At 45.0% G+C, this 25,928-nt stretch overlaps 1 protein-coding gene across 4 annotated transcripts in view; it reads left to right on the top strand.

The window, feature by feature from the left end:
- The first annotated feature begins 346 nt into the window (after positions 1-346).
- Positions 347-25,928, top strand: part of METTL27 (methyltransferase like 27) — an 89,975-nt gene continuing 64,393 nt past the window's right edge. For 3 of the 4 annotated variants that reach the window (XM_073616559.1, XM_073616558.1, XM_073616556.1), the window contains exon 1: positions 357-510. The gene's annotated coding sequence lies outside the window, so the exon portion shown is untranslated. Of the gene's footprint in view, positions 511-25,928 lie in introns of all 4 variants that reach the window. The other variant, XM_073616557.1, reaches the window with a different exon arrangement.

Raw genomic sequence — 25,928 nt, 5'->3', positions numbered from 1 at the left:
TTGTCATTGTGACATGCTTTTACCACATTTTTTTCCTTATAGCCTGAAGAAACATTTAAAATATGTGACTATATCTGTTCTATTTCTTGCTGCGTATCCAATTATTTTTCAATCTTAATGTAATAACAAGTGTTTGGCTGAGCTACAGAGGAGAGGATCTGCTGAAGTGTCAGAAGAGTCTGGCACAGTAAATCAGCATTTTTTCCTCCACTCTTTGGGGGTGTTAGAAATCTCTGTCAGCACCAAAGCTAACAGATCATAACAAGCTTCTTCCTCTGCAAGTCGTACAGCATGCATAGCAATATCCTGAACTGAGCATGCCAGAAACAACCTGACCTAGCCTGAATGGTAATTCAGGATTTCCTTTGTCGTGGTGCATTGTGGGAAGTGGAGTCTTCACAAATCAGGCCTGTGTTCTGACAAAATGTCAAACCCGGCAGAATATCGAACTGTGTCACTTCCTGTGACGTGGAATCAGCTGTTGCAGAAGCAGCTAAGGTAAAAGGCTCTGTAAGTATGTCTGTTATACAAAGTACAGTCACCCTGTAGTAGATAGCTTGAGTGCTGAATAGCATGTTGCTATAAGTCAGGCCTGCTCTTCAGTTGTATGCATGTACAAATCATTGTAAAGGGTTTCTATTGTTTTCGAGTTTTATTACAGGCTATTCAGCACATTTCACATGGCAGGGCCTCTCACACCGGTGCCAGCTGAGCCCTGGATCCCTCCAGCACAGTCGTAGCCGGGTACTAGAAGCACAGCTCTGTATTAGGCTGAATTAGAACCAGTACTTTTTTTCCTTGCTACATTACGTATCTATTTATTACAGGTATTTATACAGCAGTGACAATTTACACAGTGCTTTATCTTAGGGTTGCCACCTTTTCTTCAAGTCAAACCCAAAACACTTTAGCGGCGCACAGCTATTTTTTTTTTTTTTATGGTATAAATTATACATATATTTTGCTATTAAATAACATTCCTAATCATATGAAGTTAATAACAAGAGTCCCCCTTTACATCTGGACTTGCAGAGTTCCCTTACACTGTAAGGGGGGACTCTACAGACTCTGATGTAAGGGAGAACTCTGTTGACTCTAACATAAGGGATGCTCTGGGAACCCTGATTTAAGGGTAACACTGAGTACTATGATGCACAGTGAGGACTCTGATGTAAGGGGGAACACTGTGGTCTCTGGTCTAAAGGGGAACTCTGAAGTAAGGGGTGCTCTGAGAACCCTGATTTACTTTAGTGTACTTACTCAGAGGCAGGAGAGAGAAGGGGGGAAACTTCAGTCACAGATAGGGATGGATGGTGAGCTCACTCACCCTTTAGAAGTCAGCACCTCTCATCCAGATGTATCTGAGGCTGCCGGACTTCAAATTTCTGGCCCGCACTTTCCTTTTCTGAGGCACAGCACTGGGGATTAGAGTGTGGGCAGACACAGAGGGGTAGGGGGGAGGAAGAGAAGCAGATCGAGCCCTCTTTCCTTTCCCATCTGTTTGTGGGGGGCTTGTTAGTGCTGGCTTTGGGCTGTGTGAAAGAGAGTGTAACAGACACTCTCAGCTTACACAACTGCAGCAAGCAACCCTGCTGGGAAGCCATAGTCCAGTCTGAATAATGTGTCTGGGTTTCAGGCAGTCTGAAACCCGGACACATGATTCCAAACCCGGACTGTCCGGGTGAATCCCAGACAGGTGGCAACCCTACTTTACCTAGTGTACATTCACATCAGTCCCAACCGCATATAACCTAAGGCCCCTTTCACACGGGCGCTCCGATCAGGTCCACCTGTCAGTTTTTTAGGCGGACCTGATTGAACGTTCCATTCACCTCTATGGAGCGGTGGATGTCAGCGGCGACATGTCTGCCGATATCCAATCCTGCCTGTGAAATCCAGATGGATGCAGACCCTATTTTCCATCCGTCTGAAGGATCGGATTGGATCGGATGAAAACGGACCGCCTGTCTCCCCATAGAGGAGTGCAGGGCTCTGACAGGTCTGTCTCTGCACAGTGAGGGAAGATGGATCTGTCATCTGCCTGCTCAGCGTGGGATCAGCGGCTCGATCTCCGTCGAGCAAGCGCAATCCGTATAACGGACAAGCCCGTGTGAAAGGGCCCTTAAGCTGGCCATACACTTCGGAACTTTCATTTCAGCATTTGTTCGATCTATGAAATGTCAAATTTTAAACTGCAGTAATGAGAACATTCAAAGGGGCGGGATGGAATTTTTTTTTTTTTAATGAACAAATTTCAGCTAAACTCGCACAATTTCATTCCTGTATGTCAGTCCCGACTTTGGGGGCGATTTCAGAGACATCTGTGCGGGTTTCAAAATCACCAAAAGTAGTACAGAAACTACTTTTGGGAATCAGTTCGGACGGTGCCATTGCCGGTAATTGTTGCCGATTTAGCATGCGATTTGACATGTCAAACCACATGCCAAATCGCATCAATCTGAACCAGGGCTGAATGTGGTTTGCATACTTACCAACTGTCCCGGATTTCCCGGGACATTCCCGGGATTTGGACTCTTTTTCCCGAGTTTATTGTTTCCCAGGAAATGTCCAGAGAAATCAATTTTTTTACGAATTTTCTCCGCCGCCGCCGCTAGAGGTCCGAGGTCGGCGGAGACAATGCCGCCATTTTTAAGGAGACCAGTAACAGCTGGGTGGCTAGATGACGCTCAGGCGTTGCCGCCCACTCTGCGCCCCGCTCTGCCTCGCCTCGCTGCCGGTCTGTTATGGAAAGGGGCGGGGGTTCTATTGTAGCTACGCGGCCGGCGGAGGGAGACATCATTTTGTATACCCCCTCCTACTAGGACACCTGAGGTAAGGGGGGGGCACCACTGGGGACACCTGAGGTAAGGGGGGGGGCACCGCTGGGGACACCTGAAGTAAGGGGGGGCACCGCTGGGGACCCCTGAAGTAAGGGGGGGCACCGCTGGGGACACTTGAAGTAAGGGGGGCTCCGCTGGGGACATCTGATGTAAGGGGGCCTCTGCTGGGGACATCTGATGTAAGGGGGGCTCCACTGGGAATATCTGATGTAAGGGGGGGCTCCGCTGGGGACACCTGATGTAAGGGGGGGGCTCCGCTGGGGACACCTTATGTAAGGGGGGCTCTGCTGGGACACCTGATGCAAGGAAGGACTCTGCTGGTGGTAGGCGACGTGGCAGGTGACATGCTCAGGGATCCCACTGATTCGGCATTATGGTGAGTTGAATGATTTCATTTTATATTACAATGTAATAATAGAAATAATGCACTTCAATCATCCTAAAACCATAACAACCATGGTGCCGAGATGATTGAAGTGCTAACACCAGGTGTTTGGAGTATCTTCATCTGCTGGTTGTTAAACTTTCTAGAATACACATATTTCCATTGTTGTGTAGGATCTGGGCCATCTGTCCCTCCATCCCTCTCCCCCCCCTTTCCCTCTCCATCCCTCATTCATCTCAGACTCTAACCACACCCCCTTTGAGCCATTCCCACGTAAGACGCGCCCACTATTTTGCATAAAACACGCCCATTTTTCGCCGCGCATCTTTACTTCCCCTTGTGCCATGCCTACAAATGCATGCCCCGCCCCTAATTATAATAAGACTCCGCCTACAGCCAAAAAAGTGTCCCTCAAAATTTTTTTTTCAATGTTGGCAACTATGGGTTTGCATTTGGGAAATTACATTCTTTTCAAAATCAAATGTTATAAGCAAACATTGACATTCATCAAGTCATCGAATGTACTGTGGAAATACTAGTGTATGACCAGCTTAAGGCCCCATCTCACATACATACATACATACATACATACACGCATACACATGCTAGGGTCAATTACCTTACCAGCTTGTCTTTGAAATGTAGTAGGTAACCGAAACCCGGAGGACAGAAAACTAATATAAGCTGCGATAGTAATGGTGATAGGTGGCCATGTGTATGTCCAGTGAATATTGAGTGATATCAAAAACGCAAATATATATCAAACACAATAATAATTAATATATATACTCACCCTGTATCACAAAAATATAAGTACAAAAACAGAAAATAGAAATTAGTGAATAAAGTCCATCAATAGAAGAGACACCGTGACTGATGTGCAGGTTTCTAAAAGATGTCCACCAAAATCAAACGTGCCAGTGATTCCTCTCCCTTCAGATTCAAAACTCACCGGATAAATATGCCTCACACTCTCGTGTTTTGGCAAGTAAGCGTGATAAACCTCACAATCAGGTTTAAACGAAAGATCCAAATTTCATCCGTATGTATACCATTTCACTCCACATGCAAATAAAAAATGCACTAATAGTGTAGTAACGTAAAACCAGATTTGATTTAATAATCACTGTGTGAAACTTCAAACATTGCACTCACATAAAATCTCTTTAAACCGAGCAAAAAATCACAGCAACCACTTCTCCCAATCCTCCTGTGTAAACGCCCAACACCAAATGCAATGATGGTCACGGCGGACCCGAGGTGTGCGGAAGGGGCTCTCACCACCACTGACTGATCTGCGTTGCCTCAGGCTTGGAATCCCCGCTCTCACTCTCAATCTCTTCCTCCGTCACATGCTACTACAGATAGATGCCGTACAGCCACGCCCCGCCATGTTTCGTCATACCTGACTTATTCATGGGATTTTCTTAAGTGCAGTGGTGGGTATTCAGGGTGGGCACCACAGATTACTTGATTACCATCGGTCATAATCTTATCTAGGGCTGGGAGATTTTCCACAAAGAAAAAAAAAAACCTGCGATTTTCTTAAAAAAAACTCGATTCACGATTCGAATCAAGTTTTTTTTTTTTTTTTTTTTTTTGGACACCGCGCCGGTCCTGAAAAGCTGCGGGTAGGAGTTTTTAGGCAAGGGTGCGGCTTCGGCCTAGTCCGCGGTGTCTGGCCTCGCGGACTAGGCCGAAGCCGCAGCCTCACCTAAAAACACCTGCCTGCAGCTCCTCAGGACCGGCGCGGTGTCAGCGCCGGTCCTGGGGAGCTGCAGGCAGGAGTTTTTAGGCCTTTCTTTTATCACTCCTATTCCTTTTATATGGGCTTATAAAATTTACAAATGCAGCAACTTAGATTTTGAATGAAAGGTTTAGCACTGGGAAGCACTTTTTGAAAGATTAAAAGTGCATTTTATATACAACTATATAGATCAGACCAAAATGAAAGACAAATGAGGATGAGAGAGCGACAGAGGGACATTGCTCCAAATCAGGGACAGTTCCTCAAAATCAGGGACAGTTGGGAGCTATAGTATTCTGTAGTTCTGACCTGTTTCTGTTGTCCTGATACAGTAGAGTAAGTGTTGTCACCCTATGACAGGAAGTGTGTTACTGGCAGGATCATCAGGTGACAATAAAGAGAAAAAAAGCATGAAAAAAGAAAACTAATACATCCACCACATCTAAAGACTGGTAAGCTGCAATATATTACATCTTTGTTTTGGGGTTTAAATATACCATAAATGCTTACCTTCTTCTCTGTTCTTTGCTTTGTGGCCCTGCCAAATCCTTTGTAAGCAAAACATCCCAGCCAGGTTCAAAGCCTAATGCACAGATGTGCCATGACCCCATTTATTCCTATCGTTGGTCTGTATTTCTCTGTAAGTCATAGCGTGTTCCAGTCACAGCGTGTTCAGTCATAGCATGTTCATTCATGCGGGTGCTGTCTTAGCGTGTTCTGTCAGGGCATGTTCTGTCATAGCGTGTTCCGGTCAGGGCGTGTACGGTCAGGGTGTGTTCTGTCAGAGCGTGTTTCAGTCATAGCATGTTCAGTCATAGCGGGTGCGGTCAGGGCGTGTTCTGTCAGGGCGTGTTCTGTCAGGGCGTGTTCTGTCAGGGCGTGTTCTGTCAGGGCGTGTTCTGTCTGAGCGTGTTCTGTCAGAGCGTGTTTCAGTCATAGCAGGTGCGGTCAAGGCGTGTTTCTGTCGTAGCATGGTTCTCTCCTAGCGGGTGCTATCCTAGTGGGTGCTGTCATAGTGGGTTCCGCCATAGCGAGTTCTGTCATAAGCGTGTTCAGTCACAGAGGTTCTGTCACAGCGGGTTCTGTCACAGCGGGTTCTGTCACAGCGGGTGCTGTCATAGCATGTTTCTGTCACAGCAGTTCTGTCACAACGGTTTTTGTCATAGCATGTTTATGTCACAACGTGATTCCGTCATAGCGGTCATGTCATAGCATATTCTGTCGCAGAATGTCGGTGCCATGTAGTTACGGCATACACCAATAGCCGTGTCATCTTCGTTTGTTTCCATGTCTCATCATACCTTTCGTTCAGGTTTCTTTGCATACCTGGGTTTAGTTAGCTAGTGCTCGCATCTCAGGATCTGTCATGTCTACAGATCCATACGGGGCTGAGGTTTTATTTTTAAATGATTGTTGACCACAATCTTCTCACCCGTATACCACACGTAATATGTTTCATTTTATTACACCTGTATGACTACCCACCACGGTCTGTGGGTACACTAGTACCGAGTATTGAGTATTAATTAACTGTCTCTGCGCTGCAGGTTAATCGGGCTCACTCACTACATACACTAGGGTGGGGGCCGTCATCAGGTTCATTCAGGCGCTGTGTTGTTATTACTACTTATGTCCTTATACTCAGGTAGGCACAGAAGGGTGGTGTTCTCATGTCTGGTTGTCTGTTGTCACTTTCTCTAGTTTGTGTTTCCTTGGGTTGGGCATGCTGCACGTTTCAGAAGCAACTAATTCACATTTATCCCTTCAACCCCCAGAGCATGGTAGCACCCCCGTCATTAAGGAGTTTACTTAAGCACACAGCGGACCTGGTCACAGGAAGTTTCCTTTCCCGGCCTCAGCCGGGAAGGCGGTACGCTCCGGATTGTTTCCAATTCCGTCCCAGCTACTCTCATCCACCAGCATGGAACATGTTCTGGGCATTATTCTTTAACGCAGATTCAGGTGGGTTAGAGATGCTCTCCACGGCCTGCTACGATTGTAGGACAGCATGGAGGTGATCGAAGCTCGCAGGTGTCAGCGCACCCCCAGCTCCTGCTCTTCCTGCATTCCTGCAGGCAAGGTCGGCATCCCCTTGGTCCAACGGTCTTGTCAAGCCTTCTGGTTAATATGCCTGAGCCAAGTAATGTTCCTTGTCAGGGGCTGTGTTGGAATCTTCCATCCCGGTTTTCAGACAGCCCATGCTGGAGGAATTTACAGGCCTGCACGCAGGTCTCATCACTATCACGTCTGAGTCTTTCATATGTAGTATCTTGGCATCAGCAGACAATCATGCTTTCGTTGTCAATCAGGTTACTGGAGGCAGTAATTTCCAAGGGGTTCCTGGTCTGGTTCTTCACCTTCATTGTGAAGGTGGTGGGTCGGCCCACCAATGTGTGGCTGCCCTCTTTCCTGCGGAAATATTTTCATTAAAGTACTCGTCCGTGGATTTGACGTTTCAGCACTTTCTACAGTTGGGGGGGTATTGGCTATCCAAGATGATATCACCAATGCTTGAAGCTACTTCCATCAGACCTGCCATTTGGTATGGCAAGATAAATGGCGCAGATGTCATTTCACCACTGGGCTTACCCTTGGGTCAAAAGCAGTCCTTGCTTCCACACCTTTGCCAAGCACTCCATTGGATCTTGGATACCTGCAGGGGGGGGGGGGTCAGGGGTTAATTCATTTAGTTGATTTCCTGTTGTGTGGAAACCTTGGTTCCTGCCCAGGGATCTGCAGCCTCTCAGGGTGTGTGCTGAGCCAACGTCCCCTTGACGGCCCACAAAGTGGTAGGTCTGGGCCAAATGTCATCATTATTCTGCGTTCCACGCTCAGCTCTAATCTCTTGATTGCGAGGTTACCTGGAGAACTGGTCAGGTACGTCAGACCATTCATTGTTGGGTATGCTGATTCATGCCATGAGACGTATTCCCTAGAATGGAGTCTGGCCCTCCTTCCCCTGTTCAGGACTCCGAATCGGTTGTCAGGTTACAAGTAGAAGTGCGACGCAATTTAAATCATGTGGGACCAGTTTTCTGTGTATCTGGTATGGTTTCTCTATGTTTAACGATGCATATTGCCAAAGCATATTGGCCTCATCCGCCAACATTATCAAACATATCTATCAGGTATCCAGCACTTCAGATCCCTGCAAACTCCTGTCAGTTCGTCCATTTTTGCGGCTCACTGTCTCAAACTTCCCCATACCAAGAATAAACAGACAGGCCAGGGGTTTGTGGGAATTTCACAGAGCTACTTACCTGGTGTCCGTTTTGAAGTGTTTGATCTTCTCTGCAATTATTTTGCAGGGGCACCTCAGGTCAGCCCTTACTCCCTTTCCCCCACGTATCCTCTCACTACAAGCAGTTCGTTCTCATATCTGGGTTTTCTTGGAAATTAGGCTTAATCCAAATAATTTACGGGACATTTACTTGGGTTCTGGGCAGTTCGCAGGTTCCAAACAGGGGGTCCCTTCTTATCATGAATTCATGGGACGTTGGTTTACCTCCTGTTATAGCATATACATATTGGATCTGTATACTGAAGCCATCCGGGCGTGCGCTACTCTTCTAGATGGATTGTTACCTACCCTTCATCAAGCTTTCTTATCACATCTACTTTCGTGTCTTTTTGCCCTCTTTTCAGGTGTACTGACCTGCTAGGCCAAGGCACACCTCAGGCCTTGGTAGTTGGGGTATCGCAATTCCAAGTGAAGACTCTGACTACAAGTAAGAAGGTTAGCTGGAGGCCAGCCTGTATTTTGTAGGAGTCGTTGGAGGGTTATATATCCCTCCTCCTCTGATCCTGCCTCGGCTCTGCTTCAGGGTTCCCACCCACCGTTTCCCCCAAACCTTCATATACTTATACACATCATGTATTTTTTCATATTCATAAATTTAGGTTAGGCCCTCTTTTCAGGCGTACTGACCAGCTAGGGCAAGGCACACCTCAGGCCTTGGTAGTTCGGGTATCGCAATTCCAAGTGTCCAAGTGAAAACTCTGACTACAAATAAATTATATATATATATATATATATATATATATATATATATATATATATATATATATATATATGGATTATCTTTTTTTACAAAATGGAGATTGTAAACAGCCTTCCTTGGCTAAAAAATGGGACACCATTTTTATTTATTTTCTTAAATGCCAGAAACTTAGAGATTGGCAGAGTTCTATTTCACGAGCCAACATTGTAAAATTTTCCAAAAATGTCCTCCAGTCTAGTTTGGGTCTGTTTTTCACTTGCTGTGTTATTTTATGATATATGAAAACAGGCACAATCTATGTGTCTCTCTTTGGCTTGCAACTTTCATTCTACGCCAAGGCGCATATTTTCTTGTCTGTTTTTTATTATATAAATCGACATTGTACATAACAGCCTTGAAAAAATGTTCTTTAGCCAAACTTGTATAAAAAAATCACTTGTTTTGTCTTTTGGATAATAAAGCAAGCATACTCCTCTGCCAAACCCTCTCGCTTTTCATGTTTTGCTTGTCACACAATCGAGTAGAAGTCTCCATCATGGTATTAGAACACTGAGGTTAATGGTGTGTACAGGACAGTGTTTTGGCCTTGTCCAGAATATGTAATCACAGTATAAAATGCTAAGGTGTCCTGGAATGTGCCACATAACCTCAAACACCAGTTTACATAGTATGAAAAGTATTTTTGCTTCATTTACAGAAACATTTTAAAAAGTCCACATACCAGGACATAGTCTTGAAATTTGGTATGATGGCATTACCTAAAAGATTCCAAGTTATGACATTGGGCCATTTCTTACTCCGTGGCAGCTCATTTATCTTCAAAAGACCCCATACACACTATTCTGCAGATTTTTGTCTTCAGATTTACCAAAACCATAAAATATGAGGTCAAACCTTAAGAGTTTTGATTTGTATGCAATCAGGCAGGCCCTTGCACTACATGGTTTTGGCAAGTCTGAAGACAAAAGTCTGCAGAAAATCTAATAGTGTGTATGGGGTCTTAGTCTCTTGCTCCAGGCTGTGTTGATTGTTTTGCATCTGGTAAAAGTGCCTTCTGTGCGGAGGGTGCCAATGGAAACGCTCTCTTGCCGTGTTCTTGACACTTTAATAATTGCGGCCCTTCCTCATTTCATATTGTCATGGAATGACTTTGATTGTTGTGCATTTTATAAAACAGAGAGAAACATGGAAGCTGCCGTTGCTGAGCTGTCATGCCGACTCTCTAGATTCTGTAATTTGAGTCAAGTCCCCAGAGACTGTTCACAGATAATAACTTCTGAAGTAGGACTATGGCCTTCCATTAAAAAATGTTACAGTTGTCCCTTAGTCTCTCTTGATCCTGCCAGTGACGCAGAGCCGGTACAAGGGGGGGGGGTGGAAGGGGCGGATGCCCTGGGTGGGACAATTTATTGGGGGTGCGGGGGGCGCAGTGTAGTGAAGAGCCGCCTCTGTTAACAATGCCGCTGCGGCGTTAAGCTCCGGCCAGGAGTGGTTTAACATTGCCTGTGTGCTCCACGGCCGGGCAGTGGAGAGAGAGCACAAAGCGTTGGTGTGTCTTAGGCAGGAGGCAGGGCCAGCGCTGTGTTGTCCGGGGAAGGACAGGGGGAGGAGAAGGGGAGGAGATTCCAGCAATCGGTGCAAAATGTTTCCCACTGCTCCGGAGACACAGATCGCGCTCCCCCCAGCCGTCACCCCCCCTCCCACCACCACTGGAGTGCTCAGCGGAGCGGTCCCTGCACACCTGGAGGAGGCATCTGACATGCAGTGGCGAGGACTGGAAGAGGAAGGTCCCGCAGAGGAGGCCCCACGAGCGCTGTATGGAGCTGATTGAAAGGAAGGTAGGAAAGAAGAGGTGTCTGGACCGGGCCACCCCTCTCTGGGGCTGTCAATCAGTACGGGGGGGGGGGGCGGGGGACCGGGGCTCCAGCTGCAGGGAGAGGCACAGCTACCACCATGGAAAAAAAAACTGCACTAATAGCAAAAAGAGATCAAGCTGCAACTCAGGATGTTATATGACATCAATAGAATATGTAAAAAAGGGGAAGCTGCTCTGAATAAATTGACCTGTGAGGCTATCAACTATTAAATTAAGCCCTCACATAAAGTGTTGAATGTGAACAGACATGTGAAATAACACAGTACAATACTTAAATTAAGCTGCTACAATAAATGTGCACAGAAGTGCCAGTGAAATAATCTAAAGAAACAATAATTTAAATAGGTGACAAAAATGAGTGCACATAAAATTATACACATAAACTGTCAACAAACCAAATGACTGATGACATAAATAAACAATAAAGCACAAAAGCAGTGAACGAGTTTATGAAAGTGAGTCCATGTACAGTAATGCCCTGTACACATGGTCGGACATTGATCGGACATGCCGACAACAAAATCCATGGATTTTTTCCGATGGATGTTGGCTCAAACTTGTCTTGCATATACACGGTCGGACAAAGTTGTCGGAAAATCCGATCGTTCTGAACGTGGTGACGTAAAACACATATGTCGGGACTCTAAACAGGGCAGTAGCCAATAGCTTTCGTCTCTTAATTTATTCTGAGCATGCGTGGCACTTTGTGCGTCGGATTTGTGTACACACGATCGGAATTTCCGACAACGGATTTTGTTGTCGGAAAATTTTATAGCAAGCTCGCAAACTTTGTGTGTCGGAAATTCCGATGGAAAACGTGTGATTGAGCCTACACACGGTCGGAATTTCCAACAACAAGGTCCTATCACACATTTCCCGTCGGAAAATCCTATCATGTGTACAGGGCATTAATAGTGATCATATAAATCAGAATTTGACAAAAATTGAGTGAAACGATAGTCCATGCAAATGGTTGTTGGCTAGAAATTGCCTCCACCACAGCAAACACTGCTGCTTACCAGATCAGACGGGCTGCCCGTCACAGGCAACTATTGAGAGCCGGCCGGCTTGATTTGTTTTATGCGAATTTTAATCTACCTAAGTTTTAAGAGTCCGGTGTCCGTTTGGAGATCCCGGGCTAGGACATCAACCATCCGTGTTCTGTGGTTAGGGCTGGGAGATTTTCTTAAAAAAAAAAAAAACTTTGATTCTCTTAAAAAAAACTCGATTCACGATTTGAATCGAGTTTTTTTTTTTCTTTGGAAACCGCGCTGGTCCTGAGGCGCTGCGGGCATGAGCTTTTAGGCGAGGCCGCAGCTTCGGCCTAGTCCGCGGCGTCCGGCCTCACGGACTAGGCTGAAGCCGCGGCCTCACCTAAAAACTTCTTGCCCGCAGCTCCTCAGGACCGGCACGGTGTCAGCGCCGGTCCTGAGGCGCTGCGGGCATGAGTTTTTAGGCGAGGCCGCGGCTTCAGCCTAGTCCATGGCGTCCGGCCGATATAGTCCATGGCGTCCACAGAATAGGCCGAAGCCACGGCCTCGCCTAAAAACTCATGCCCGCAGTGCCTCAGACCGGCGCGGTAAAAAAAAAAAAAAAAAAATCTAAAAAAATTGATTTGCTTAAATTTTGAATTGATTTGACCTCTCAACTCGATTCAAGATTTAAATCGATTTTTTTTCCCCAGCCCTATCTGTGGTCCCCTGTAATAAGGGACCATAGGGTTTTGAAGCTAAAGACCAGTGTCTACCTAAAGATCCCAGGCTGGGGTATTAGGCATCTGTGCTCTGTGGTTCCCTGTAACAAGAGACCATAGTGATCTGGTAAGCGGCAGTGTTTACTTTGGTGGAGGCAATTTATATTTCTTCACGTTTCCTTTGGTGCTGTGTTTATTGTCATTGTTAACCAGCCAACAACCATTTGCATGGACTATATCGTTTCACTCAATTTTTGTCAAATTCTGATTTATATGGTCACTATTACTGTACATGGACTCACTTTCATGAACTTGTTCACTGCTTTTGTGGTTTATTGTTTATTTATGTCATCGGCCATTTGGTTTGTTGACAGTTTATGTGTATAATTTTATGTGCACTAATTTTTGTCACCTTATTTCATTATTGTTTCTTCTGATTATTATTATTTTACTGGCACTTTCGATCGTGTGTACACAAATCCGACGCACAAAGTGCCACGCATGCTCAGAATAACTTAAGAGACGAAAGCTATTGGCTACTGACCCGTTTATAGCCCCGACGTACGTGTTTTACGTCACCACGTTCAGAACGATCGGATTTTCCGACAACTTTGTCCGACCGTGTGTATGCAAGACAAGTTTGAGCCAACATCCATCGGAAAAAATCCATGGATTTTGTTGTCGGAATGTCCGATCAATGTCCGACCATGTGTACAGGGCATTACTGTACATGGACTCACTTTCATGAACTTGTTCACTGCTTTTGTGGTTTATTGTTTATTTATGTCATCAGCCATTTGGTTTGTTGACAATTTATGTGTATAATTTTATGTGCACTAATTTTTGTCACCTATTTACATTATTGTTTCTTAAGATTATTTCACTGGCACTTCTGTGCACATTTATTGTAGCAGCCTAATTTAAGTATTGTACTGTGTTATTTCACATGTCTGTTCACATTCAACACTTTATGTGAGTGCTTAATTTAATAGATGGTAGCATCACAGGTCAATTTATTCAGCGCAGCTTCCCCTTTTTTACATACAGCTACCACCATGCCACAACCTCTTTCTGCAGCCAGCGACCACCAACACGAGAAAAAGCCAGCACCCCCCACAGCATCCCTCAGCCACAGACTGGCCTTTATATCCACCCCCTGTCCCATCCCATCCATTCCACTCCCTTCCTCCTGATCATCAGTGTCACAAACAGTAAGGACAGCTCAGTCCCAGTGTGCCCATCTGTGATTGGCAGCCCTCAAACCCTCCCTCCACCCTGCACCTATGCAGGACTCCACTGGGGGGGGGTTTGCATCCTATGCTAGCACTGCCTGCTGATTGGCTTCCGCTGCCTCTTAAAAATGTGTGTGTGTGTGGGGGGGGCGCAGTTTGTCATCTTCGCCCTGGGCACAAATGGCCTTGTCCCAGCACTGCAGTGACGTCCATCTCATGTAGCTCCCTGTGACGGCAAGGGACAATGCTGCTGCACTGCTACTAAATTCAAAGCAGCATTGTCTCTCATGTAGGCTGTGCCTGCTTGCACCACAGTGGGATGAGAAGATGTTGCAGGAGGAGTAGCTATCAACATTGTCACTGCTGATTCACAAGCCTCAAGCTCCTCAACGAGCACCTGGCTGCGCCTAGTCCTGCTCACTGCTTTTTAGATCGGCAGAGCTGACTGTGCTACTAAAATCCTGCCAATTTTAGCTGCAGGGTCTGAAAGCAGAGTATCTCAGACACAAATTAAAGATTTTGCTGACTCAAGGGAGGTAAAATAAGTCTTTTTTTTTTTTTTTTTTTTCGAGACTCTTGCATTACATAGTAATTGCAGTTGTGACCTGTTTAGACTGCCAGCCTTTAGTTGTACTACAACCACTTGCCGACCAGCGGCCATCATTATACTGCGGCAGGTCGGCACGTTCCCGTGAATTGTCATAGCTGTACGTCATCCCTTCACATAGCTCTAGTGGGCACGCGCGTGCTGCCAGAGAAATTGGCCAATGTCATAACAGTATGCATGGCGGGGGACACGCTGCGTGTGGCCGGCGGCCACGATGTCCGCTGATCACACACGATCGCGGGCACGGGAGCCAGAACGGGGAGGTGTGTGTGGAAACGTACACATCCCCATTCTGTCAGGAGAGGAGAGACAGATTGTCTGTTCCTACTAAGTAGGAACAGCGATATGTCGCCTCCTCTAGTCGGTCATATCCCCATACAGTTAGAAGCACAAAGGAGGGAACATATTTTTTAAGTTCAATAATTTTTATTCAAAATTTTTAAACGTAACCTAGAAATAGAAACATCTTACATGTGATGATCATTCAGTTAGTATGGTTCAATGCTATAATTATGATTGTGCATTCATGGTTGAAGATTTGTAGGATCTTTCAGTAGGCCACATGGCGGCATCACCCACAGGCACTGATCCTGTGAGCGACTCCCTCACATATATGGCCTGGGTTACAGTTATGAATCGTGTATAACAATCAGCTCATACCATCAATGTTAAGTTACAAAAAAGAAACAGATTATTGGTAACGGACGCCCCATAAAGTTTTGGGTTAAGCTTTTGTTCTATCATTAATATTCATATCGTTCAAAGGTACATATTAATCCTTAGTCAAATGTAATATTGATTCATCACTTTCTGAAAACTTGTAATTGTTGTGTTAACTTAGGAGGGGGGTAACAGGGATATTGGATGCTGCTATGCATCTATATTCAACTTAAAGGAGCTTCAGTTACTCAAACTTATTATTTTTATGCCATTCAAACCAGGGGCGCCAGTGGGGGAATTTCAAATTATGATTGCCCTGTGAGGATGCGAACATTGCTTCATATGTAATGTGTAAGTTGGTAGATTTTATGATCTCAGCTATGCTTGGGATTTCAGGGGTTTTCCATTTTTTTTTTTTTACCAATTCTAGTCTAGCGCTCAACAATATATGTGAAACTATTTTTCTTGTTGGTTGTGGGTATTTTTCAATACCTAGTGATAGAATGGCTAGTCTCAGATTAGGGAGGGGGGTTTTGAGTCAACGAATTTCCCTATTATTGTAAATATTTTAGTCCAAAAGGGTCTCAATCTGGGACATGACCACAGTATGTGAAAGAGAGAGCCCCTGCATCCGCATTGTCTCCAGTAAAGAGGGGACATTTTGTGGTTAAATCCCACTATTCTGGTAGGTGTTAAGTAAATTTTTTGAGCAAGTTCCCATAGGTTGATGCTTTTAGTGGCTTTGTAAGTGTTGTGAGTTGTAAGTTGTAAGTGCTGCTAGCCATTGTTCAGAGGTGTATGTGGTAATTAAATCTATTTCCCATGTTCTCATGGATGGTGTTTTGGAAAACACTGATTTTTGGTTCAAGTAGTTGTAAAATAAAGAAATTCCCTTAATGGTTTTGTCCAGGTTTGTGAGGTACAAATAGATTCTCCAAGGGAGTTCAATGAAATGTTTAGGTATGGATGTCAAGAAATGTGTTACTTGAAGATATGTGTATTGGATGTTGGATGTTATGTTCAGTTTGGGCTGCTCTGAAGATTTTTACAGTGGGGCCTATTTTGATGTCGTCTACAGTGGATATGCCCATAGAAGCCCAGTGTCCCACTTTCAAGTTAGGAATTAATAGTTGAAGGCTAGAAATAGGTAATGGTATAGATTTAGAATTGGAATCTTTCATGGGGGTGTTCATAAATACTCGCCAGGCTCGGATCTAGGCCACCATAGTGGGAGACAGTATTCATGGTGTCTGAGCCTGGAGAGCACTAGTCAGTAGTAGATCCTGTGGTTTGTTATTGAGGCATTGGTGTTGTTCTAGTTCTAACCATCTAGGTGTTTGGTTTTGAGGGAACCACTGTTTCGTTTACGCTAGGGTGGCTGCTAGGTAGTAGTCTTTAAGTAAGATATGACCTACTCCCCCTGTGTGTCTAGATTTGATCAATTTGCTGAACGCACATCTAGCTCTCTTTCCTTGCCATAAATACTTATTTATTGTGGATTGTGCCTTCGTGAAAAAATTATTGGGAACAGGCAGTGCTGGGACAAGGCCATTTGGTGCCCAGGGCGAAGATGACAAACTGCGCCCCCCCCCCCACATTTTTAAGAGGCAGCGGAAGCCAATCAGCAGGCAGTGCTAGCATAGGATGCGAACCCCCCCCAGTGGAGTCCTGCATAGGTGGGGGTAAGTGCAGGGTGGAGGGAGGGTTTGAGGGCTGCCAATCACAGATGGGCACACTGGGACTGAGCTGTCCTTACTGTTTGTGACACTGATGATCAGGAGGAAGTGAGTGAAATGGATGGGATGGGACAGGGGGTGGATATAAAGGCCAGTCTGTGGCTGAGGGATGCTGTGGGGGGGTGCTGGCTCTTTCTCGTGTTGGTGGTCGCTGGCTGCTGAAAGAGGTTGTGGCATGGTGGTAGCTGTATGTAAAAAAGGGGAAGCTGCGCTGAATAAATTGACCTATGAGGCTACCATCTATTAAATTAAGCACTCACAAAGTGTTGAATGTGAACAGACATGTGAAATAACACAGTACAATACTTAAATTAGGCTGCTACAATAAATGTGCACAGAAGTGCCAGTGAAATAATCTAAAGAAACAATAATGTAAATAGCTGACAAAAATTAGTGCACATAAAATTATACACATAAATTGTCAACAAACCAAATGGCTGATGACATAAATAAACAATAAACCACAAAAGCAGTGAACAAGTTCATGAAAGTGAGTCCATGTACAGTAATGCCCTGTACACATGGTCGGACATTGATCGGATATTCCGACAACAAAATCCATGGATTTTTTCCGATGGATGTTGGCTCAAACTTGTCTTGCATACACACAGTCGGACAAAGTTGTCGGAAAATCCGATCGTTCTGAACGTGGTGACGTAAAACATGTATGTCGGGGCTATAAACGGGTCAGTAGCCAATACCTTTCGTCTCTTAAGTTATTCTGAGCATCCGTGGCACTTTGTGCGTCGGATTTGTGTACACACGATCGAAAGTGCCAGTAAAATAATAATAATCAGAAGAAACAATAATGTAATAAGGTGACAAAAATTAGTGCACATAAAATTATACACATAAACTGTCAACAAACCAAATGGCCGATGACATAAATAAACAATAAACCACAAAAGCAGTGAACAAGTTCATGAAAGTGAGTCCATGTACAGTAATAGTGACCATATAAATCAGAATTTGACAAAAATTGAGTGAAACGATATAGTCCATGCAAATGGTTGTTGGCTGGTTAACAATGACAATAAACACAGCACCAAAGGAAACGTGAAGAAATATAAATTGCCTCCACCAAAGTAAACACTGCCGCTTACCAGATCACTATGGTCTCTTGTTACAGGGAACCACAGAGTGCAGATGCCTAATACCCCAGCCTGGGATCTTTAGGTAGACACTGGTCTTTAGCTTCAAAACCCTATGGTCCCTTATTACAGGGGACCACAGATAGGGCTGGGGAAAAAATCGATTTAAATCTTGAATCGAGTTGAGAGGTCAAATTGATTCAAAATTTAAGCAAATTGATTTTTTTAGATTTTTTTTTTTTTTTTTACCGCGCCGGTCCTGAGGCACTGCGGGCATGAGTTTTTAGGCGAGGCCGCGGCTTCGGCCTATTCCGCGGCTTCGGCCGGACGCCGCGGACTAGGCCAAAGCCTCGCCTAAAAACTCATGCCCGCAGCGCCTCAGGACCGGCGCTGACACCGCGCTGGTCCTGAGGAGCTGCGGGCAAGAAGTTTTTAGGTGAGGCCGCGGCTTCAGCCTAGTCCGCGAGGCCGGATGCCGCGGACTAGGCCGAAGCTGCGGCCTCGCCTAAAAGCTCATGCCAGCAGCGCCTCAGGACCAGCGCGGTTTCCAAAGAAAAAAAAAACTCGATTCGAATCGTGAATCGAGTTTTTTTTAAGAGAATCGAAGATTTTTTTTTTTTTAAGACAATCTCCCAGCCCTAATCACAGAACACGGATGGTTGATGCCCTAGTCCGGGATCTCCAAGCGGACACCGGACTCTTAAAACTTAGGTAGATTAAAATTTACATAAAACAAATCAAGACGGCCGGCTCTCAATAGCTGCCTGTGACGGGCAGCCCGTCTGATCTGGTAAGCGGCAGTGTTTGCTGTGGTGGAGGCAATTTCTAGCCAACAACCATTTGCATGGACTATCGTTTCACTCAATTTTTGTCAAATTCTGATTTATATGGTCACTATTATTTTATTTATTTATTTCAGGTACTTATATAGCGCCGTCAATTTACGCAGCGCTTTACATATACATTATACATTCACATCAGTCCCTACACCCTCAAGGAGCTTACAATCTAAGGTCCCTAACTCACATTCATACATACTAGGGTCAATTTAGACAGGATCCAATTAACCTACCAGCATGTCTTTGGAGTGCCCTGTACACATGATAGGATTTTCCGACGGGAAATGTGTGATAGGACCTTGTTGTTGGAAATTCCGACCATGTGTGGGCTCCATCACACGTTTTCCATCGGAATTTCCGACACACAAAGTTTGAGAGCTTGCTATAAAATTTTCCGACAACAAAATCCGTTGTCGTAAATTCTGATCGTGTGTACACAAATCCGACGCACAAAGTGCCACGCATGCTCAGAATAAATTAAGAGACGAAAGCTATTGGCTACTGCTCCGTTTATAGTCCCGACGTACGTGTTTTACGTCACCACGTTCAGAACGATCAGATTTTCCGACAACTTTGTCCGACCGTGTATATGCAAGACAAGTTTGAGCCAACATCCGTCGGAAAAAATCCATGGATTTTGTTGTCGGAATGTCCGATCAATGTCCGACCATGTGTACAGGGCATTACTGTACATGGACTCACTTTCATAAACTCGTTCACTGCTTTTGTGCTTTATTGTTTATTTATGTCATCAGTCATTTGGTTTGTTGACAGTTTATGTGTATAATTTTATGTGCACTAATTTTTGTCACCTATTTTCATTATTGTTTCTTTAGATTATTTCACTGGCACTTCTGTGCACATTTATTGTAGCAGCTTAATTTAAGTATTGTACTGTGTTATTTCACATGTCTGTTCACATTCAACACTTTATGTGAGGGGTTAATTTAATAGTTGATAGCCTCACAGGTCAATTTATTCAGAGCAGCTTCCCCTTTTTTACATCTATTGATGTCATATAACATCCTGAGTTGCAGCTTGATCTCTTTTTGCTATTAGCGCAGTTTCCCCTTTTTTTTTTTCCATGGTGGTAGCTGTGCCTCTCCCTGCAGCTGGAGCCCCGGTCCCCGGTCCCCCCTCCCCCCCGTACTGATTGACAGCCCCAGAGAGGGGCGGCCCGGTCCAGACACCTCTTCTTTCCTACCTCCCTTTCAATCAGCTCCATACAGCGCTCGTGGGGCCTCCTCTGCGGGACCTTCCTCTTCCAGTCCTCGCCACTGCATGTCAGATGCCTCCTCCAGGTGTGCAGGGACCGCTCCGCTGAGCACTCCAGTGGTGGTGGGGGGGGGTGGTGGCCAGGGGGTGTGCGATCTGTGTCTCCGGAGCAGCAACATTTTGCGCCGATTGCTGGAATCGCCTCCCCTTCTCCTCCCACTGTCCTTCCCCAGACAACACAGCGCTGGCCCTGCCTCCTGCCTAAGACACACCAACGCTTTGTGCTCTCTCTCCACTGCCTGGCCGTGGAGCACACAGGCAATGTTAAACCACTCCTGGCCGGAGCTTAACGCCGCAGCGGCATTGTTAACAGAGGTGGCTCTTCACTTCACTGCGCCTCCCCACCCCTTCCGCCCCCCCCCCCCCCCTTGTACCGGCTCTGGGAACAGGGATAGGTAACGCTCTAAACAAGTATATAAATTGGGGTAGAATCATCATTTTGAATGCTGTTAGTCTGCCTGACCATGTTAGTTCTGACTTAGTGATGTTCTTCAGTTTTGATTCTAGGGTATTAAGAAGTTGTAGTTCACATCTACTAGGTGATCAGTTGTTGCTGTCAGAGTTATGCCTAAGTATTTTATACCACTGGCGCTCCAGGTGTATGGATATTGTTGAGTCAACTTGGGCTTAGCGGCATCATCAATACCTAATCCCAGTATGGGATTTGCTTTCATTCACTTTATAATATGAGATTTGGTTAACCGATTGCCGCCGCCGGCTGTCATATGACGGCCAGGCGGCACGGCTCTCGTTCTGGGAGGGTGTCATATGATGCCCTCGCCTTCCTGGCCCACCAGGGGGCATGCCCGCCGTGTCACTGGGGACATGATGTGCGTGCCCGGCTGCCGCAATGTCCGCCGGACACCCGCGATTGCCCGGTAACACAGCAGGACCGTACAGATCCACGTCCTGTCAGGGGAGAGGAGACCGATGGTGTGTTCCCAGTACAGAGGAACACTGATCGGTCTCCTCCTCTTGTGAGTCCCCTCCCCCTACAGTTATAATCACTCCCTAGGAAACATAATTAACCCCTCGATCACCCCCTAGTGTTAACCCCTTCCCTGCCAGTCACATTTATACAGTAATCTGTGCATTTTTATAGCACGGATCGCTGTATAAGTGTGAATGATCCCAAAAATGTGTCAAAAGTGTCCGATGTGTCCGCCATAATGTCTCAGTCATGATAAAAATTACAGATTGCTGCCATTACTAGTAAAAAAAAAATAATAATAAAAATGCTATAAATCTATCCCCTATTTTGTAGACGCTATAACTTTTGCACAAACCAATCAATATACACTTATTGCAAATTTTTATTTTTTCTTACCAAAAATATGTAGAAGAATACATATCGGCCTAAACTGAGGAAAAAATGTGTTCAAAAAAAAAAATTGGGATATTTATTATAGCAAAAAGTAAAAAATATTGTGTTTTTTCAAACTTGTCACTCTTCTTTTGTTTATAGCGCAAAAAATAAAAACCGCAGAGGTGATCAAATACCACCAAAAGAAAGCTCTATTTGTGGGGAAAAAAAGATAACAATTTCATTTAGGTACAGTGTTGCATGACCGCGCAATTGTCATTCAAAGTGTGACAGCACTGAAAGCTGAAGCATGGCTTGAGCAGGAATGGGGTGAAAGTGCACTGTATTGAGGTGGTTAAACATGTTCAAAGCTGCATGTACCTCCGCTAGGGAAGACTCTACCTCCAGTAAAATCATTATGATGTCGTCGGCAAATAAGCTAATGATATGTTCGTTGGCACCTGTTGGGAACCCCCTGATATTCGGATGCTCTCTGATATAAATAGCAAGGGGTTCCAAAACAATTTTGAATATAAGGGGGGATAATGGGCACCCCTGCCTTGTTCCGTTGGTTAAGGAGAATGGAGATAACATACCCGCCAAGTACACCCAGGCTGATGGTTTGGAGTATAATGCTGTTATGGCTGATAGGATATTTTCACTAAATCCAAAAGTCTCCAGAGTCCTAGTCAGTCCCGCGTCCAAAGCTAGTAGCAGAGAAGGCTTTGCCACACCTCCGCTAGATGGATGATGTTAACAATCTACGGGTGGCATCTGATGTTTGCCTATGCTTAGTCAATCCAGTTTGATCTGGGTGTATAAGCGTAGGTAATATGTTAACCAACCGTGAGGCTATTAATTTAGCATAAAGCTTCATGTCGACATTTAACAGTGAGATTGGTCTAAAATTTGAGGGGGAGTCTGGTTCCTTCCCTGGTTTAGGCAGTGTTACAATCAAAGTTTCCAGCATTTCAGGAGGGAAAGAGGCAGAGGCAGCAGCGGCATCAAAAATCTGTTGAAGGAGGGGGGGTCAGAATGATTTTGAATTCCTTGTAATATTCCCCACTAAAGCCATCTGGGCCTGGAGATTTGTTCATAGGCAGTGATTCTATGATTTTCCATATTTCGATTTCTGTAAAAGGTGCATTTAAGGAGTTCAATTGACTATTGGATCATTTCGGCATGGGTAAGGTTTTTTTTTTTTTGAAAATTCTTTTTATTAAGTTTGTTAAAAAATAAAACAAAAAAGTAATATAATACAGCCTCTGGGCATACCCTGCTGAGGTAATAAGTATAAATGTATAGGATTGTTTTATTGGTTATCTATAGAACTTCTATAACTGAAACTACTCGTGTCATTAAGATTGAGAGGACAGGTGGAGGATAGTGTGTCATGCATTTCAGGTGACCACATCGGGAGGTGCTGCTGAGGTTGAGGATAACGCCTTTAGGAGAACCTACAAATAATGGCAAAGTTAGGTCTTCACTGCTACAAGACTTTTAGTTGAAGTAAACAATCAATGGGAACAGTGCCTATTGAGTTGCGATCGCGGTGTCTGATTCTAACCATACGCGCCATATTTTGTCAAACTTAGCTGGGCAGCCTCTGGTGAGAAAGGCCTCTTTGTATAGTGGCACCGCTGAGTTGATCAGCGATTTCCATGTGTTCAAAGTAGGTTCCTCCGTTTGTTTCCATTTAATGAGTAGAGCTTTCCTAGCGTAAAATAGTAGAAGTCCTATTAGTGTTCTGGTTGCTTGGTGGTGGGCTAAGGAGCCCACCAGACCAAGCAAACAGATCGATACAATCATGGTCAAGGTTTCAATGAAGATCGTGACCTCCGCCCAGAAGGGCTGGATTCTAGGACAGGACCACAACATATGGTTGAAGTCGGCATTTGCCATACCGCACTTCCAACAGTTGGAGGAGGAATTTGGACTCATTTTGGACAATCTCTGGGGTGACAAATAAACTCTATGGATCAGTTTAAATTGTATGAACCGATCTCTGACAGAGATGAGCTGTAAGAAAGGATATTCTCAGGCGTCCTCCCAGTCTTCTGAATCCAGATCCAGGATCTCGCCCTGCCACCTTGAGAGCAAGTCCTCCAGACCAAAGTGGACTAAAGGCAATAAAGCTTTGTAAATGGTGGAGGTGGGTTTGACCAGAGGCGTTACCCTTAATGTGGACTCGAGGTTGGACCGGAGGAGGAGTACCGGGGTGGAACCAAGTTGGGTAACGAAGGCGTGGCGAATTTGAAGAAATCTAAAGAATTGTCTGTTGGTAAACCCGAATTTCTCCTTGAAGGAGTCAAAGGTCAGAAGGAAGCCATTGATACAGATATGTTCCAGGTTTTTGATACCACTAGTAGAACAGAACCCTGGGTCTGGGATAGTCAGAAACTCTGGTAAGTGTGGGTTGAGCCACAGGGGGGTGTCTGGAGATCTAGTGTGAGGGTCCCTTTGTAGTTCACTGATCAACAATTGCCACGCCCTGATCACCGCTTTCATGGAAGGTGTGAGAGGATAGGGGGCTCTGACTCCCCTGTATAAAGCATTACTCAGCACCTCGTAGGAACCGAGGTGGGCGGCCTCAAGGACTACAGCAACACTGGTTATGTCTGAGGTTAGCCAGTTATGGGCGTGTGACAGTAGTGCAGCATAGAAATATTTCCGAAGATCCGGACAGGCTAGGCCACCCTCTGTCCAGGGCCTTTTGAGTATAAATTTGTTGATTCTAGAAGGGTGAGATTTCCACAGAAAGGGGTTATAATGGAGTCAAATTTTTGGAAGAAGGCTTTGGCGATCCAAATTGGGGAGTGCCTTAGAGCATATAGAAAAACTGTAAGGAATTTCATTTTAAGTAAGTTTATCCTGCCAATGAGGGATAATGGCAGGTTATTCCAAGCCTGAAGCTTCAGTTTTAGTTGGGTTAGTAAGGGATAGAGGTTTAACTTAGCAAAGTCAGAGACTCTAGGGGTAATGGTAATTCCCAAGTAATGGATAGAGGAGGTCCAGGCTAGTGAGACAGAGGGGTCTGCATGAAGTTTTGCCTGAGAGTCAATAGGTAATGCTTGGGATTTTTCCCAATTGACTTTGAGCCCAGACAGTTTGGAGAATTCAGAGATAATACTTAGAGCTGCACGGAGGGAGGGTCCCGGGTCATTAAGAAACAGCATGAGGTCATCCGCGTATAGAGCGAATTTTTCAGTGATGGTGCCTACTTTAATACCCCTCACGGAATTTGAGTTTCTGAGGGCCATGGCAAGAGGTTCCATGACCAGGGCAAACAAAAATGGAGAGAGGGGACACCCCTGCCTAGTTCCTCTCTCCACTGGGAAGGGGTCAGACAGCAGGCCCCCTAGTTTGATCTGTGCTATTGGTGATTTATACATTATATCTATCCACTTGAAAAAGAGAGGCCGAAACCAAAGGTCTGCAGGACTAATTTCATATATTGCCATGTCACCATATCAAAGGCTTTTTCAATATCTAGAGCTACCATTACCCGGGTTTGTGAATGAGAGTTTGGGAGCTGCAGATGAGTGAGGACTCTTCTCAGGTTGATGTCAGTAGATTTTTCTGGCATGAACCCGGTTTGATCAGTGTCGATCAGGTCTGGTAGAACTCTGACCAATCTAGTGGCGAGAACCTTGGCCAGAATTTTTAGATCATAGTTCAATAAAGAAATAGGCCTGTAATAGGCATAGTGTTTCGGGTCTTTGCCCGGTTTGGGGATGAGAATAATGTGGGCTCCGTAAATAGTGGGAGGTAAGGAGTTGGCGTGGGTAGGTTTGATAGAAAATAGTCAATGGCTTCAGGGGTAGGTTTTTTTTTTTGTTTTTTTTGTTTTTTTTTTAAGATATTTTTATTGAAATTTTCACAACACACAAAGAAACAGAAAAAAAGAAAAAACAACTTTGGTTATTCACTGCATCCGAATATTACAACCTGCATTAAAGCGGTTGTATACCCGCTGACACTTTTTTTTTTTTTTGTTTATACCCCTGTAAGGCAAAAGGCATAATGAGCTAGTATGCACCGCATACTAGCTCATTATGAAATACTTACCTTAGAACGAGGCGTCAGTTTCTTACCTGGTCCACGCCGAGGTAGCTGACATGTTGCCTCTGCGTATCTTCCGGGTATCACGGCTCCAGCGCTGTGAGTGGCTGGAGCCACGATGTCGTCACTCCTGCGCATGCCTTCAGCCGAGAATCCCCTGTGCGCATGCGCCGCTGCAGTCAGCGGTTCATTGCCAGGGGAATATCTCCTAAACCGTACAGGTTTAGGAGATATTTTTATTACCTACAGGTAAGCCTTATTATAGGCTTACCTGTAGGTAAAAGTTAAAAAATTTACTATACAACCGCTTTAAAACAGACATTAAACAGTGCTCAAGTCAGACATCTCTTGTCATTATTAAACATAGGAATAAGTAATACATTTCCCCCATTATGAGGTCACCTGAAGAATGTACCTGATACAGGTTCAACTTATCAGTAATGCACATTATCTATCACTTGGCTGGCTTGATGTGAGGGTGAGGGGGCTGGCCAGCCACCTGCCCCATATCTTTTGAAATGTTTTGGATCTTTTCCAAACCTCATATGTAAGTTTATACAGTGGTATTGAGTCATTAACCA

This window comes from Aquarana catesbeiana, linkage group LG02 (assembly GCF_042186555.1).
Source record: "Aquarana catesbeiana isolate 2022-GZ linkage group LG02, ASM4218655v1, whole genome shotgun sequence".
Classification (NCBI taxonomy): Eukaryota; Metazoa; Chordata; class Amphibia; order Anura; family Ranidae; genus Aquarana; species Aquarana catesbeiana.
Note: the sequence above shows the minus strand (reverse complement) of the source record. Positions and strands in the feature narration are given on the sequence as shown.